The 14,262-nt window shown below is 38.1% G+C and overlaps 1 long non-coding RNA gene across 1 annotated transcript in view; it reads right to left on the bottom strand.

Annotated features, from left to right (window-relative positions):
• The window catches only part of LOC131107756 (uncharacterized), a 59,013-nt gene that overhangs the window by 16,129 nt on the left and 28,622 nt on the right, over nucleotides 1-14,262 (bottom strand). Inside the window, exon 3 of the long non-coding RNA XR_009120327.2 lies at nucleotides 12,658-12,836. This is a non-coding gene — a long non-coding RNA (uncharacterized LOC131107756). The remainder of the gene's footprint in view (nucleotides 1-12,657; nucleotides 12,837-14,262) is intronic.

Genomic DNA, 14,262 nt, shown 5'->3' with positions numbered 1-14,262 from the left:
CACACAGCTCATTAACACATGTCCATCAGTCTAAGTAACACACACACACAGTTCATGTGTGCGAGTCAGGGTGGCGGTCCACCATGATGCTGTGCTCCATCTTTGGAGAAAGAGACGAAACCAAGGTCATTAGAGGACCACCACGTCCTAAATATCCGACTTTTGTGGTACAAAAGTCAAATACAGAAGAACCTGTGTTGTGAATGTATTTTTAATTACACAACCTCCTTATTAGCAGCTTGCTAATACATGGAAACAGGAACCGGAAGTCAGCTCCGTCGCTCGTCTCTGATGATCGGCGGTTGAGCCCTTTGAGACTCTTTCGTGATTAAGGGCTTTATAAATAAATATAAATATGTGACGCTGTCGTTTTTTTTGATAAGTCTCCAAAATATTACCACAAAACACCTTTTTATTGTTTTACAATTGTAGTTTTATATGCATAAAACGATACTAAAGGCATATAAATCATGAATGAAAAGGATAAATTAACATTTGAGGTTATTTATAAACTTGAAGACATGATTGACAGGAACTGAAAGACACCATGTGGAGGCGAGATCAACACGGCGTGACAAAACACGAAGGCGGTGTCTGTGTTTAGCTCGCTGCCACATGGCGTTTGTCAACAAGAAGCAACTTTAAACGTTCATGCTTTATTTCTATTGACATGCAAGTGTTTTCTGCTCGTCATACTAGAGCTGTAAATATATAAACACGTTTTTAGGTTGAACATTTTGGAATCAAACTATGGAATGGATTGAGTAAGGAAATCAAACAATGCACAACGATGAGCCAATTCAAGAAACAATACAAGCAGTTGATGTTTGCTAAATACAAGGATGAAGAGTCTTGAACCAGTCATGATGTGCTATATATATCACTATATTGACACTTACTATGGTACACATTATGGCATTGGATGCTCATATCACCTCGTACTTCGGTACGTGACAAAAAATAAAAAATTATAAAACTTATTCTTTTTTTAAATTATAAAAAAATTAGAAAAATATTTGAATAAAAAAATATATAAAAATTATAAAATAATACAATTTATTCTTTTAAAAAATTATATTAGGAAAGCAGGAAGTGAACAAATGAAACAGTTACTGATTGTAAAAGTACCAGATGGGGGGGTAGGATTTAATAAGCTTTGCTTCTTCCTACTCCTTTTGGACATGTGGAACTGTGAACTGATTATGTGATGCATTCAATTGTAATCTGATGCATGTTCAAATGAAATTCAACCATTACCATTTTTGTCTGTCTGGAGTTGGATCTTCTGGAACAGCTGAATGACACTAACCAAGGTTCTGCTGTATTTCAATAAAGCAAGCAATAAAGCTGATGAAAAATACTACGATAGGAGAGCTTGAACAACTCTTACAGGAACCAGGTGTTGACATGGGAGTCATGTTATCTGGCCGTCGCCCTCCCACACACGCATGCACGCTCGTGTATACATGCCAGTGTCGGAGATGAGATCCCGTGGTCACACCTCAAGTCACTATCTCCCATAATTCATGGCTGCTTTCCTGCGAGCCACACGCCCACCCCCGACCACTAAACCGTGGTGGTCACATCCATTCCTTTAAAAACACACATACTGTATATATAGTTGTAAAAAGTGCTGACAGAGAGCATGCTAGGAAACATTCGCCTGGCAAAAACTAAAATTAGACAAAGCGTGCAAAATTCACTTCCCCTTAACGGCTTAAAAAGGTTTGGCTCTGATGTTGCACAATGTGTACATGTAGTATGCGCACTTGTGCGTACAGTAGCCATTTTTATAAAAAAATATATATATCCAGGGTGTATCAACAAAAGGTAGAGTCGCCACTGAAATTACAACTGAATATTTTTCATGACATTTCTTTATTGGCATATGTTTGTATGTATTGCATACATGACTGAACACAGGCCCGTTTTCCTGTGTGCAAAAATAAAATAAATAAATAATCAAATAAAACACCACAACACCACACCACAAAAAAACTAAACTAAACTAAACAAAAACTAAATTAAATTAAAAATTAAACTGAAATAAAATAAACAAAAATAAAACAAAATTCAACAATTTAACTAAAAAATTAAACTAAACTAAACAAAAATAAACTAAACTAAACCAAGTCATAAAATAAAAACAGTCCTAAAAAAAAATTCAAGGGATAAAATTTAAGGAAAAGTCTTGTGGTAGAATAAGAATTTTTGCTAAAATATTCACAAAAATTCTCACCTTGTTCAGTCCTGCATGATGGTGAATGATGTCCATACCAACATATGCAAATAAAAAAACAATTATGAGAACTTTAATGGCTACTTTTTGGAGACTCTGCCTTGTTTTGATGCCCCCTTTATAGTACCAGTCAAAGGTTTAGAGACAATTTGTTATGCTACTGAATGAGAAACTGCATCCGATTTGACTGCTTAGAGGAAGAAATGCATCAAATCATGTACTGGTATATAGTATAATAATACATGCGGCTTTTCGGTCGGTATAAAGGCTGTATATCTATATATGATCTCCAGAGTAACATTGTGTGCAAACTACACCCATAATAAGAAGCGTAATTCAAAAAAATGATCATCACTTCCTTTGTTAAAGCTAATGTTTTTAAAAAGATACCACGAGGCTGAGTGTGCAGGTGTCCCTAATATTGTGGCCACTGCTGTATTGTTGCACCTCTTTGGCTCAGAGTTGCATCAGCCGTCAGAGTTGTGCAGACATGTAGCTCCGAGCACCAAGTCTGCTCCGACACCCCACACAAAGTGGACACACACACACACACACACACACACACACACACACAATTACAACCAAGCAAACAAGGCCGAGCTACGAATTGAGGTCAAGGCCAAACAAATATTAACATTAATTTGTACCACATAAAAAAAAAACAACACACAAATGAGACAAATCATTCAAAATAAAGTATTTAACGGACAATTAAGCACTATTAAAGTACTTTCCAAAGAAATAAAATCTGTGGTAAATGACGTCTTTGAAAGGTATCTATTCAAATAAAATTAGACAAGACAAATACTTATTTTAACACTTTAAAAACATAATCAAACTGCAATTTCAGACACTTTTTAAAGTGTTTTTTTACAGAATGTATCCTGTTTGGTAAGGGCAAACATAATTAATGTGTCACATTGTTATATACACGCCATGCTAGCAGTTCTTTTCAGCGCTTTAGAGTATTCACATTAAAAAAAATCGGGTATTTGAACTAAATTGTTTGATCAACTACGTATGAGGAAAATGATTTCAATTGACAAATTTCATCAATTTAATTTAGCACTGTATTTGTTGCCATGTAGAAACTGCCAATTCCAAATCCCAACTGACCAGTCCAAAACACAATCCAGTTAGAGCAATGCATCTCCGACACGTACTCCTGCTCGTCATTCTGCAACATCTCATCAGCCAGCAGGCCGACAACACAAACATATCTAATCTCCGTCAAACATCTTTCAAAGGCCACTCACTCCGGGCTGAGTTACACAAGGCGCGGTGCAGGTTTCACAATCAAAAGGTCTAAACAAAAAAAAAAAAAAAAAAAAAAAAAGTTATCAGAAGCTGCAGCACCCGGCGGCAACGCGTCTCTGGATGACAACACACCTGACCAAAGGGAAGGGCTGGAAAGCAGCCACGGCATCCTTTGCTGCTTTACTTCGTTATTGACACCTGCTTTGTTGCTTGCGTTGCATTGTGTTGCATTGCCATTTTAATGCACGGGACGTTGCATGCAAACACATTCACAGATTTTTGCTTTCTTTTTAAAGAAATGTTGGTCTCTTGTACATTAAAAACAAATCAATTTAATTAAATATAGTATGGTAATATATTCAAGTGGTTAGCACGCAGGCCTCACAGCTAGGAGACCCAAGTTCAGTTCCACCCTCGGCCATCTCTGTGTGGAGTTTGCATGTTCTCCCCGTGCATGAGTGGGTTTTCTCCGGGTACTCCGGTTTCCTCCCACATTCCAAAAACATGCTAGGTTAATTAGCGACTCCAAATTGTCCATAGGTATGAATGTGAGTGTGAATGGTTGTTTGTCTATATGTGCCCTGTGATTGGTTGGCCACCAGTCCAGGGTGTACCCTGCCTCTCACCTGAAGACAGCTGGGATAGGCTCCAGCACCCCCATGACCCTCATGAGGATACACAGTAGAAAATGAATGAATGTTAAATTCTGGCTGCACAGTGGACGCGTGGTTAACGCGTGGGCCTCACGGCTAGGAGCCCCGAGTTCAATTCCACTCTCAGCCATCTCTGTGTGGAGTTTCCATGTTCTCCCCGTGCATGCGTGGGTTTTCTCCGGGTACTCAGGTTTCCTCCCACATTCCAAAAACATGCTAGGTTAATTGGCGACTGATTGGCTGGCGACCAGTCCTCTCTCTCGAGGACAGCTGGGATAGGCTCCAGCACCCCCCGCGACCCTCGTGAGGAAAAGCGGTAGAAAATGAATGAATGAATGTTAAAACTTGGCAGTATAAATATGCACAAACTTCACTGATCTAATAAAGTTCTACTTTTGAAGGTAATGATTAATTATATCAGGCACACAAGGATTACTAAATTAATATAATAAAATTAGGGATGTTTGATAAATTAGCATTAAAAAAATATTTGTGTCGGCTTTTTCTGATCACAAAACACAATATTTTTAAAAATGTTATATACAACACATACGTGTTCATTCCACCACAGGAGATAAGCCTACTTAAGGTATCGGCTATTTAGAGTTGGAATTTTCTGCAAAAATGCCAATATCAGCATCCCTAAATGAAATATATATATACATATTTTTAACATCAGCCTTCTTAAACTTTGGCAACAATAAACTGTCCCTCGTTTCACGTTCTACGACATTACTGGACCGTCTTGTTAAAAAGCTCGTAAACCTTTCCATGCCTCTACAGGTATGTCATCAGGACTACTGCCTCCCCATTACTCATCCTCTCTAGAGCTGCTCTAAGCCTGGAACTTCCTCATTAACAAGTAGTCACAACTTCCACCCATCCTTCTCTCGCTCTCTCTCTCACTTGTAGGCGCATTCCCATCTCATCCTAACCTGCTGCACGTCATTCCCATCCTGCCATGACAATCTGTACTGCTGATAATTGGCCCGGCTGATATTGCAAATGACCCCCCCAACCCCCATTTCAATCTTCATCACCATCGCTCTCTGACAGTCTCCTGACCTCCATCCTCTTCCTTCAAGTCCGCACCTACGCCACTTCTCTTCCCATCAAGCTTTGTCATGATTCACGTATTTCTTTGTATGAATTCACCATTTATCCGGATTTGGAACCAGCGCTACCTGCGGTTTATTTGGATACGAGGATGCTAAAATAGACAGACGGCACACAAAAAAATGAAGTTCCAGTAAAGTCATATAAAAATAAGTTGCCCTTTAGGATAGCCCGACTTCCCAGAAATGCAAACCACCATCAAAGTTGCATTAAGGAAGTTGGGGTTTATCACGTTGTTGGATGTTGTAAATGCAAAACTCATGTTTGACTGAGCCTCCGTCTGCAAATGCATCATCATCATCATCATCTTTTAAAGCAAGAAGTGATCGCTCGGTAACAGCTTTAGAATTATTTATAAGGCTGGATTGGCTCGTAAAAAAAAAGAAGCTGCATTGCTTCCGTCCAAAATCTTTTGTTTACCACGTCTGCCTCCACCACAGCAAATGAAATAACAGTAAGGAGTGTAAGCGATAATGTTACACTATAAAAAGTATAATTAGCTATGAATCACACACACACACCATGTGATGGACCCGCCTGTCCTGAGGACTCTTCGCCACCTGTTAGCCTCGGATTGCTCAACATGGCCGCAGCTGTGAGGACGGACGGATGAATCATGACGCACCATTTATCTGCCAGAAACTAAAATAGGCTGCGTGACATTTAGCAAAACAGCAAAGTCTTAGACGTCAAAGAAAAGCAAAAGTGAATGAAGAATGAGAAGACCAGCATAATGGAACTTTCATAATCAACCTGCATGAGTCACATTTTGAGAGAAAGATTGGTGATTTCCACACACACACAGTCCACACACGGCTGATAAAAATTAAATTGTAAAAGAAAAATGATGATTTGCTGATAAAAACAACAATATGCAGGCCGCAGTGTGAGCCATCATCAAACATTCAGGTACTTTCCACGCTTTGTTCCTCAGAGGGAAAACCCTACCCATATGTCAAAGATTCCAAGTGAGAAACAAAAATGTTATATAAGATATATATTTGAAGAAGGGCTGCACGGTGGATGAGTGGTTAGTGCACACGCCACACAGCTAGGAGACCCAAGTTCAATTCCACTCTCAGCCATCTCTGTGTGGAGTTTGCATGTTCTCCCCGTGCATGCGTGGGTTTTTCTCCCACATTCCAAAAACATGCTAGGTTAATTGGAGACTCCAAATTGTCCATAGGTATGAATGAGTGTGAATGGTTGTTTGACTATGGTGGTCTAATTTGACTTTAATCTCATGTTATAACTTGGGCCACACAGTCCAATGGAGGTTTGAATCTATGTTGGGCATCTCTGTGTGGAGTTTGCATGTTATCCCCGTGGGTGTGTGTGGGGGGGGGGGGGGGGGGGGGGGTCCCTGCTGCAGGTCCTCCATGTGTAAAATACATTTGTTCCCTTGTTCCCACGATGAGATCCTTTCATTCACATGATGTCACTTTCCGCTTTTAACACTAACCCGTCCATTTATTCAGGCTGGCAAAAATATCTACTTAGTTTTTATTTATAGTGTGATTAAATTATTCATTAATTAAATTAGATTAATTTATTGAATTAATTACTGACAATTTTTTTAAACCTCCCAAATACTTTTTTTTTTACATTACAGGGAAAAAAAAATAGGTGATGACAACTCCACACACCCCCAAAAAACGGCCACAAGAAATACAGAGCAATAGATATACACTCCACAGCAAACCAGGAAGTGTCCATCCATTCATTTTCTATGCTGGAGCCTATCCCAGTCATCTTCGCCAGCCAATCACAGGGCACATAGACAAACAACCATTCACACTCACATTCATACCTATGGACAATTTGGAGTCGCCAATTAACCTAGCATGTTTTTGGAATGTGGGAGGAAACCGGAGTACCCGGAGAAAGTTCACGCATGCACGGACAGGGTGACCATGAAAACTCCACACAAATATTCCCAAGTGGAGAATCGAACCCAGGTCTTCATGCCCTGACTGCTAACCACTTGGTTCCACTGTGCATGTTTTCACATAAAGATTGTGAATGATGGGCAAAATTCCAAAAAAAGTGCAGTTCCCCTTTAACAGCTTCTGTAGCTGATATGGATCGAAAACACGCCCAAAAAATTAATAGTTGTCTGAGCGGCCATTTTTTTGTTGTTTTTACAAGCTGTCAAAAATGAGCTTTAACCTCAAAAGTGTCTTACTGGAAACGTTGAGAGTGGTGAAACATTCGCGCCATGTGTGAGTTTTAGTGGTCATTGAGGTTGATCTGCTCGTCGCTCGCTTCGCTTCTCTGCGCCACTTCCCACAAGAGATGTCTCAAAGCGAGCGGGCGTGGCCGCCGTGACACATTCTCCTTGGAAGATTTCACTTTTTTTTTTTTTAAACGTTCAGTGTGAATCAAAGACTGTTTCAAAGAACAGCGGTCCCACTTTGAGGCACCCCCACAAGGTCCCATTTATTCATTAAATAAAACAACTGGGTCACATGGGATTTATCAGATGCATAAATCTCTGCAGATCATAATATTGCTTAATAAATCAGTTTTTATTCCTAATAGGTAGTAAAAAATTAAGTCAGGAGTTAGTCATTATTTGATTGCTCCAATAAGTTTGAAAAGTAAGACACTGCCCCCTGCTGACATGGAGTTAGTACCTTCACTTAACACTGCAATCATCTGCAGTCTTCCTCACTCACTTCCATTTCATGTGGAAGTGGTAATATTTTAGGAGAAAGGAGTAGTGCTACTGTACCCTGTGCATTAGCAATGTAGTGTAAACAAAATAGGAGTGTAAAGGTGACAATAGGGATGCTATTTCATGTCTACAGGGCTCTAATAATGGTAAAATATATATATATTTTCAAAGCATAATATTTCTATGCTCTAGCTATGAATAATAAAAAATAGCAATCCAACTTCAGGGAAATGTACTTTTCATGATCGGGTCTGGAACCAATTAACCGTGATAAACGAGTGGCGACGTATACGGTATCTCTTCCACACACTCCATAACCTCCAATTCCTTCATGCAGAATTCAAAATGTCCCATGATTGTTGAAAGGCAAACATGAAAGGGGACTTTACAGTTGGGGAAATACTTTTGACACCTTTCAACCTCAAAAAAGGAAACTAAGAAAGTCTGAAACTATCAATAGCGCCTTATGTCACGCTGCTGTGGATTTATTCATAGCAGTAATGAAACAATATCACTGATTTTTATTTGGATTCTTGTGTTTTGATATGATTATTTACATTGCATTTTGTTAGTTGCTGTGGTAGAATCCAGGCAAGCTTATCTTGCCCTGAACAGAAAGTCTTTGCGTGCATGTTTTCATGCCGTGTAACTGGGCAGTAATTATGTCATTTATGATTAAAATCATTTATTAGGTTGTGATATTGATAAACAGCAACACCAAAGATTCTTTTTCATGGAAGTTAAAAAAATAGGAGCAAAACAAGAACGGGAGGAAAGCGGGAAAGAAGTGCAACATAGTGGCATTTCCCAGGGAAAATGGGAGTATTGACGTATTATGCAGAGTTAAAATGGTTACTGCATTGCTCCGTATTAACACTAATATGAAATGTATTCATTCATATCCAATTATATAGTATTAGGGTTGGGCGATATGGACCTTAGCATATAACAATATTTGTTGGGATGTATCATGATATAAAATGTAAATTCAGTGTTCAAAATATATACTGTAATACACACACACACATATATATATATATACACATACATATACATATATACGCACACACACACATACATGACGTAATATATATAAAATCTAAACTCAAACAAAACCTACGCCATAGTATAATGAAATACAAGTGTCAAATTGTACAGCACATTTATTTACTGGCAACAATCTGGCAAAATTTTCTAATGGGATGTTAGCCTCTGCTCACATCGCTACTAAATCTTCAACAAACTAACGCCTGAGCTTGTGATTAAGGAAGATGTAGTCGCCCATGCAATTTCAAACTGCATTATAAGATATTTTTAATACTTTTATTTTGAAGGCCAGTAGTATGTTGACAATGTATTTCACGTCGTCACCTAGAACTTCAGCCAGAGTCACATGTAACCACACTGGCATGCTAAACTAAGCTAACCCTGCTAGTTTCTAGTCACGCTCCGAGGTTCCACCAACCTTCGCGGGTGTTCATCGCCATTTCAACCAGTTTAGTTCAGGAGGAGGCGGTTTAGTTTTTATAGTGAGAGCGGTCCGTCGAGTAAATACTTCCCCAAACGAATGTTCCTTTTCCTTGCAGTGACAGCATTGGAAGACTATATATCTATATAAAAAATAATATCGCCCAACCCTATATAATGTTGTCCATTTAACTCTTGTATTGATAGTTTAGTAATTTAATGACAGTATGTATCAGTTTGACTCTTATTTTAATTCTTTCCATTACTGAACAAAGCTATTCACCCATCAGCAAATATATTTGGTATGGTCCAGTCAAAGAAAAAGTGAGGATGAGTTCGCTTTCACCCTGTTAGACTGCATGTGTGTGGTAAGGTTGTTTTGAGACATGTCCGGACATATTCTTAGTTGGTGCTGCACATATGCCTTGAAGCGTGCACACACACACACACACACACACACACACACACGGAAAAATGAAAATGAGGGCACTAAAGTGAAAAAGACTTTTGCCCTGCTTGCACTTGAGTGTCACTACAAACTAATTGCATGTGTTTATGAACTGGAAAGTGCTCATCCAAGTATTTGGTTTATAATGCTACTTTGTAATACTACTTTGCCTGATTGGTTGGCTAATGTGTACAATTTTTGCATTACATTAGGATGTAAAACGATCACTAACAAATCGACAACATAGCGTTGCTTTTGAGAGAAACAGAACAGAAACAAAAAGCAACTTTTTTTTGCACAGGCATGGAGCAGGTGGCAAACACACGTGAGGCACGGCGCAATTCCGTTGTGTCTGTGTGCGTTAAAGCTCTTATCTACTTCTCAGCTGTGACTCACAGTGGTCACATAGTGTTACAGTAACCTGACCTGCTTCCTTCTACTTCCTATACCACTTTGGCCCCTTTGGCGTACAGTCATCACTAGCCACTCCGCGGTTCAAATTTTGCGGCTTCACTCTTATTTTATGTTTTTTTTTTTGTCATTGAATAAAGTCTAGAATTAGTTGAATATTGATATTTAAATGTAACTTTTGTTGCCTAAATTGAGCATTTGAAAACACAAAAATAGCTCAATAAATTCCATTTCAAGCATAAGGGATTCAGAAATGCTGTGTTTTATTCTACACTGGTCCAAACAATCCACTGTTTGACATATTTAGTTGTAGGTCACATCTTATCTTTACTACACAGCAGTGGTGTCCAAAGTGCGGCCCCGGGGCTATTTGCTGCAGGCGCATCACCCCTCCCCCCCAATTGCAAATAAAATACAAACAAAAAACAACCCAAAACAGCAACAACAGGGGTCATTAAATAAAAATGGCAGAGAGCTAATCATGCTTGTGACATTTCACATTTTAACCCAAACAAACTGAATAAGTTTGTTTTATCAGAACATCAACTACATTTGGGATTTTGGATGTCAGACTGCATTTTTTTTCGAGTGTTCCACTTTAGACCCGCGTATAGTCAAGTTTACTTTCAATAGTAGAGATAGTACCGGTAGTGGTAGTTGTAGCGATACAATACGAGTTGGACTTATATGACCTAGTTGCGTCCTTTTCCTTCACTCGTTCTGTTTAACAACAGCAAACATCCTAAGAAGTGGAGAAATCGTCTTGTCATCCGTTTCTTCAGGCAGTCACTCGCTTCTGCTAATTGCTCAAAACGAGAAGCAAGCAGAGCTTATGAGCAGAGCAGACAAATATAACTCATCACCTCTGACACACTGACACACACAGGCACACCCTTGCATACACACACACACACACACACACACACACACACACTATGATTGAGCATGCTGGCACAGAGCTGGAAAAAAACATGACTTATCACTACGGCATTGTCCTGCTTGAAGAGTATTGGGTCACAAGAAATGAAAAGAAAGGAGGGGAAAAAAGCCATAAAGTTGTACTGACAAGAGAATAAACACTCAATATTATGTCCTAACATCTTAAAAAGGCATGCCGCTATTAATATTACATCTTTATTCTTGTAATTCAGCAATATTTTTTTCCATAACATTATGGATGCATTCCCCATTGCTATATTCCCATTTATTTACATACATACGTATATACACATATTTTTATATAGTTTATTTTATATACTTTAATTATTCACAATATTTTTTAATTTTCATGCTCTGTCAGAGTATAAAAATGGGAAAGTGCGAACAAAACTTGTATTATAATGCAATGTAAAAATGACATTAACATGAGTGTTTTAATACGTTTATATTCCGCAAAGGTGCATATGTACATAAAAATCAGGATATATATACACATATATTAGGGCTGTCAATCAATTAAAATATTTGATCGTAATTAATCACATTTGGTTATAGTTAACGCACAATTAATCTCATTTAATAGCAGAAAATAAATATGTTTTTATCTATGATAAATAGGGGAAATCTCTTTGTGGTAAGATGTGCAACTACAACGATAACTCCAAATTTTATGTAGAAGGGTATCGATTTTGGAACTATGGACCAATATTTAAAACAATAGTCAGTAAGCATATTTTGGTATTACTATTTTTCTTTAATATTAGCATATTAGCTCTTAAACTCTCCCACAAACGTTCGGCAAATACAAAACGTGACAAAAACATGTTTTTGTTTATTTGTGTCAGCTCAAAATAAGATTTTAAATTCTAAATGTGAGTAAAAAAAGCCTATTTAGGAACATTCAGAAATAATTATAATAATTATGAAACATTTTCCTGAATGCACCTTTGAAAATAATATAAATATCAACAAATCTAAAGTTACCATCATTGTTTTGTTTTTCTAATTGTCCATCTCCAGAAAATATGTGCATTGTGAAAATAATGTAATTTTAAATCAATAAAATGGGAGGGCGGTACCTGCATAAGAAATACTATTGACCCATAAAAAAAACATGATTAAATGAATCAATCATGGACTTTTCCCCTGCGGTGGATCAAAGAAAGCGTCCTTGTGTTTTTTGTGCAGCAGATGTTCACATGAAGGCTGTTCCCATTTGTTATTTTTAAATGTCCATCAAACATGAATCCACGTTTGTGTGTATTGCCTTGCAACATCCATCATGACTTCAGTGTGCATCGCTCAAACCAACCAGCAAGCGAGCGTATGGACTTGAAACCTCAACACCTGGACCACCACAACATCAAGCCTCCTGCAGGTGTTTTATGACCATTTGGTGCAAGATACATCCTTTTATGACCATTTGGTGCAAGAACGATCCTTTACTGACCTTTAAAACGTCCAGGATTCCAACTTCCTTCCTTTAATGACGGGGGCAGAGGGCTCCCCTGCTGGGATGCGGCCAGAAAGAGGCAGAGCAGCTGCATGGATGCCGCCCACGGTCATGGTTCACCACCGCTCGTCCCATCTTATGATGATGAAATCATGAGGCTGACTCAGCAACATCAGCTGCAACACAAACATGGCGGAGATGCTTCAAAGACAAAGTGACGATTCATCACAAATGTGGGAAAATAACAGCAACACAAGTCACAATATAAATAACCCAGTTAATTTAGTGGTTATTCTAATTTTGGTGCGTTTCGGTGAAGCTGCAGGGAAATAAACAAAAATGATAGATAAATGCATGCTAAATTAGGGCCAAAATGATAAATATGCCGGTCAAATTTGCAGTCAAAGTACATTTTTATGTGCTGCGTGAGAGGCTTTTAGCTAGAAATGTCAGAAAACACAATTACAAAATATATTACAATGTACAATATTAGAAATAAAAGAGTAAGAACCAGATAACTGAAGAAAAATCTATTTATTAAAACCAATGTTTCTACCAAGAAAGAATACACCTCTGAAAAATTGTCATTTTTATATGAATATTTTTTATTTTTAGAAGGTTGTAAGTATTAAAGTGAAATAGGCTATTCATCAGCTGATCAAAAAAATAAAACCACATAAAAGCCATCATTTTGGCAAAAATGTGGATTCATGTGGACTTTAAAATGAAAAAAAAAAAAAAATGACTCAAGCTTTAATTAATGATTCATCCAAACAGAAGATCCGCAATTTTAATGCAACGTGACATACTATTCTACATCACTCTCTTATAATAGTTCAATCAGGTGTAAATAATTTTTAAACATCTTTTAGTGCTGACTTGGCCGTGCTGTGTGTTGTAACAGGAAGGAGCGTTTAATCAAAACAATTTGCCCACAATGACGCAGAGACACACTCGCAAGACGTGGACAAAACCCCACCCACATTATGTCACCGCTTGGCTTTTCTTTTATGACTCTTTACACACATTAACTCGTAGTACACGTTGGTGCTTTGTTTGCCCGAGTAGATAAGATGGACCGCAACTATCCAGTGGACACTTCATTAGGAACACACGCACTATTAAGGAGATCCAAGATGGTGTACAGTAAGATAATAAAAGTGGAATTTAGTAATTATTGTGATTGTGAAAGTGCACTGCATCATAGTGAGAGCTGGTAGTAATATTTTGGTTAGCTCATTTGGCCTCACGAGAAAGACGGCTCTCGGTATTATGCAGAGCATAACTTTCATAACCACAACAATTGTTAAATTAAAACCGGATTATCTTCGCTTGCATTGGATCTCATTAAATTGAGCCCAGTTGCTTCTGCCATCAAGAGATCATGACAGCGTGAATAATAAAAAAAATAATAAATAACAAAATAAAAAAAAAAAAAAAGAAAGATATCTGTAAAAAAAACAAAAATGACATTCAATCCACATTTTTGGGGTTGCACGGTGACCGAGTGGTTAGCGTGCAGACCTCACAGCTAGGAGACCCGAGTTAAATTCCACCCTCGGCCATCTCTGTGTGGAATTTGCATGTTCTTCCCGTGCATGC

The sequence above is a fragment of the Doryrhamphus excisus genome, linkage group LG20 (genome assembly GCF_037039965.1).
Source record: "Doryrhamphus excisus strain RoL-2023G ecotype Guam linkage group LG20, RoL_Dexc_Guam_v1.1, whole genome shotgun sequence".
NCBI classification, from domain to species: domain Eukaryota; kingdom Metazoa; phylum Chordata; class Actinopteri; order Syngnathiformes; family Syngnathidae; genus Doryrhamphus; species Doryrhamphus excisus.
This window is presented reverse-complemented; position numbering and strand designations above follow the sequence as displayed.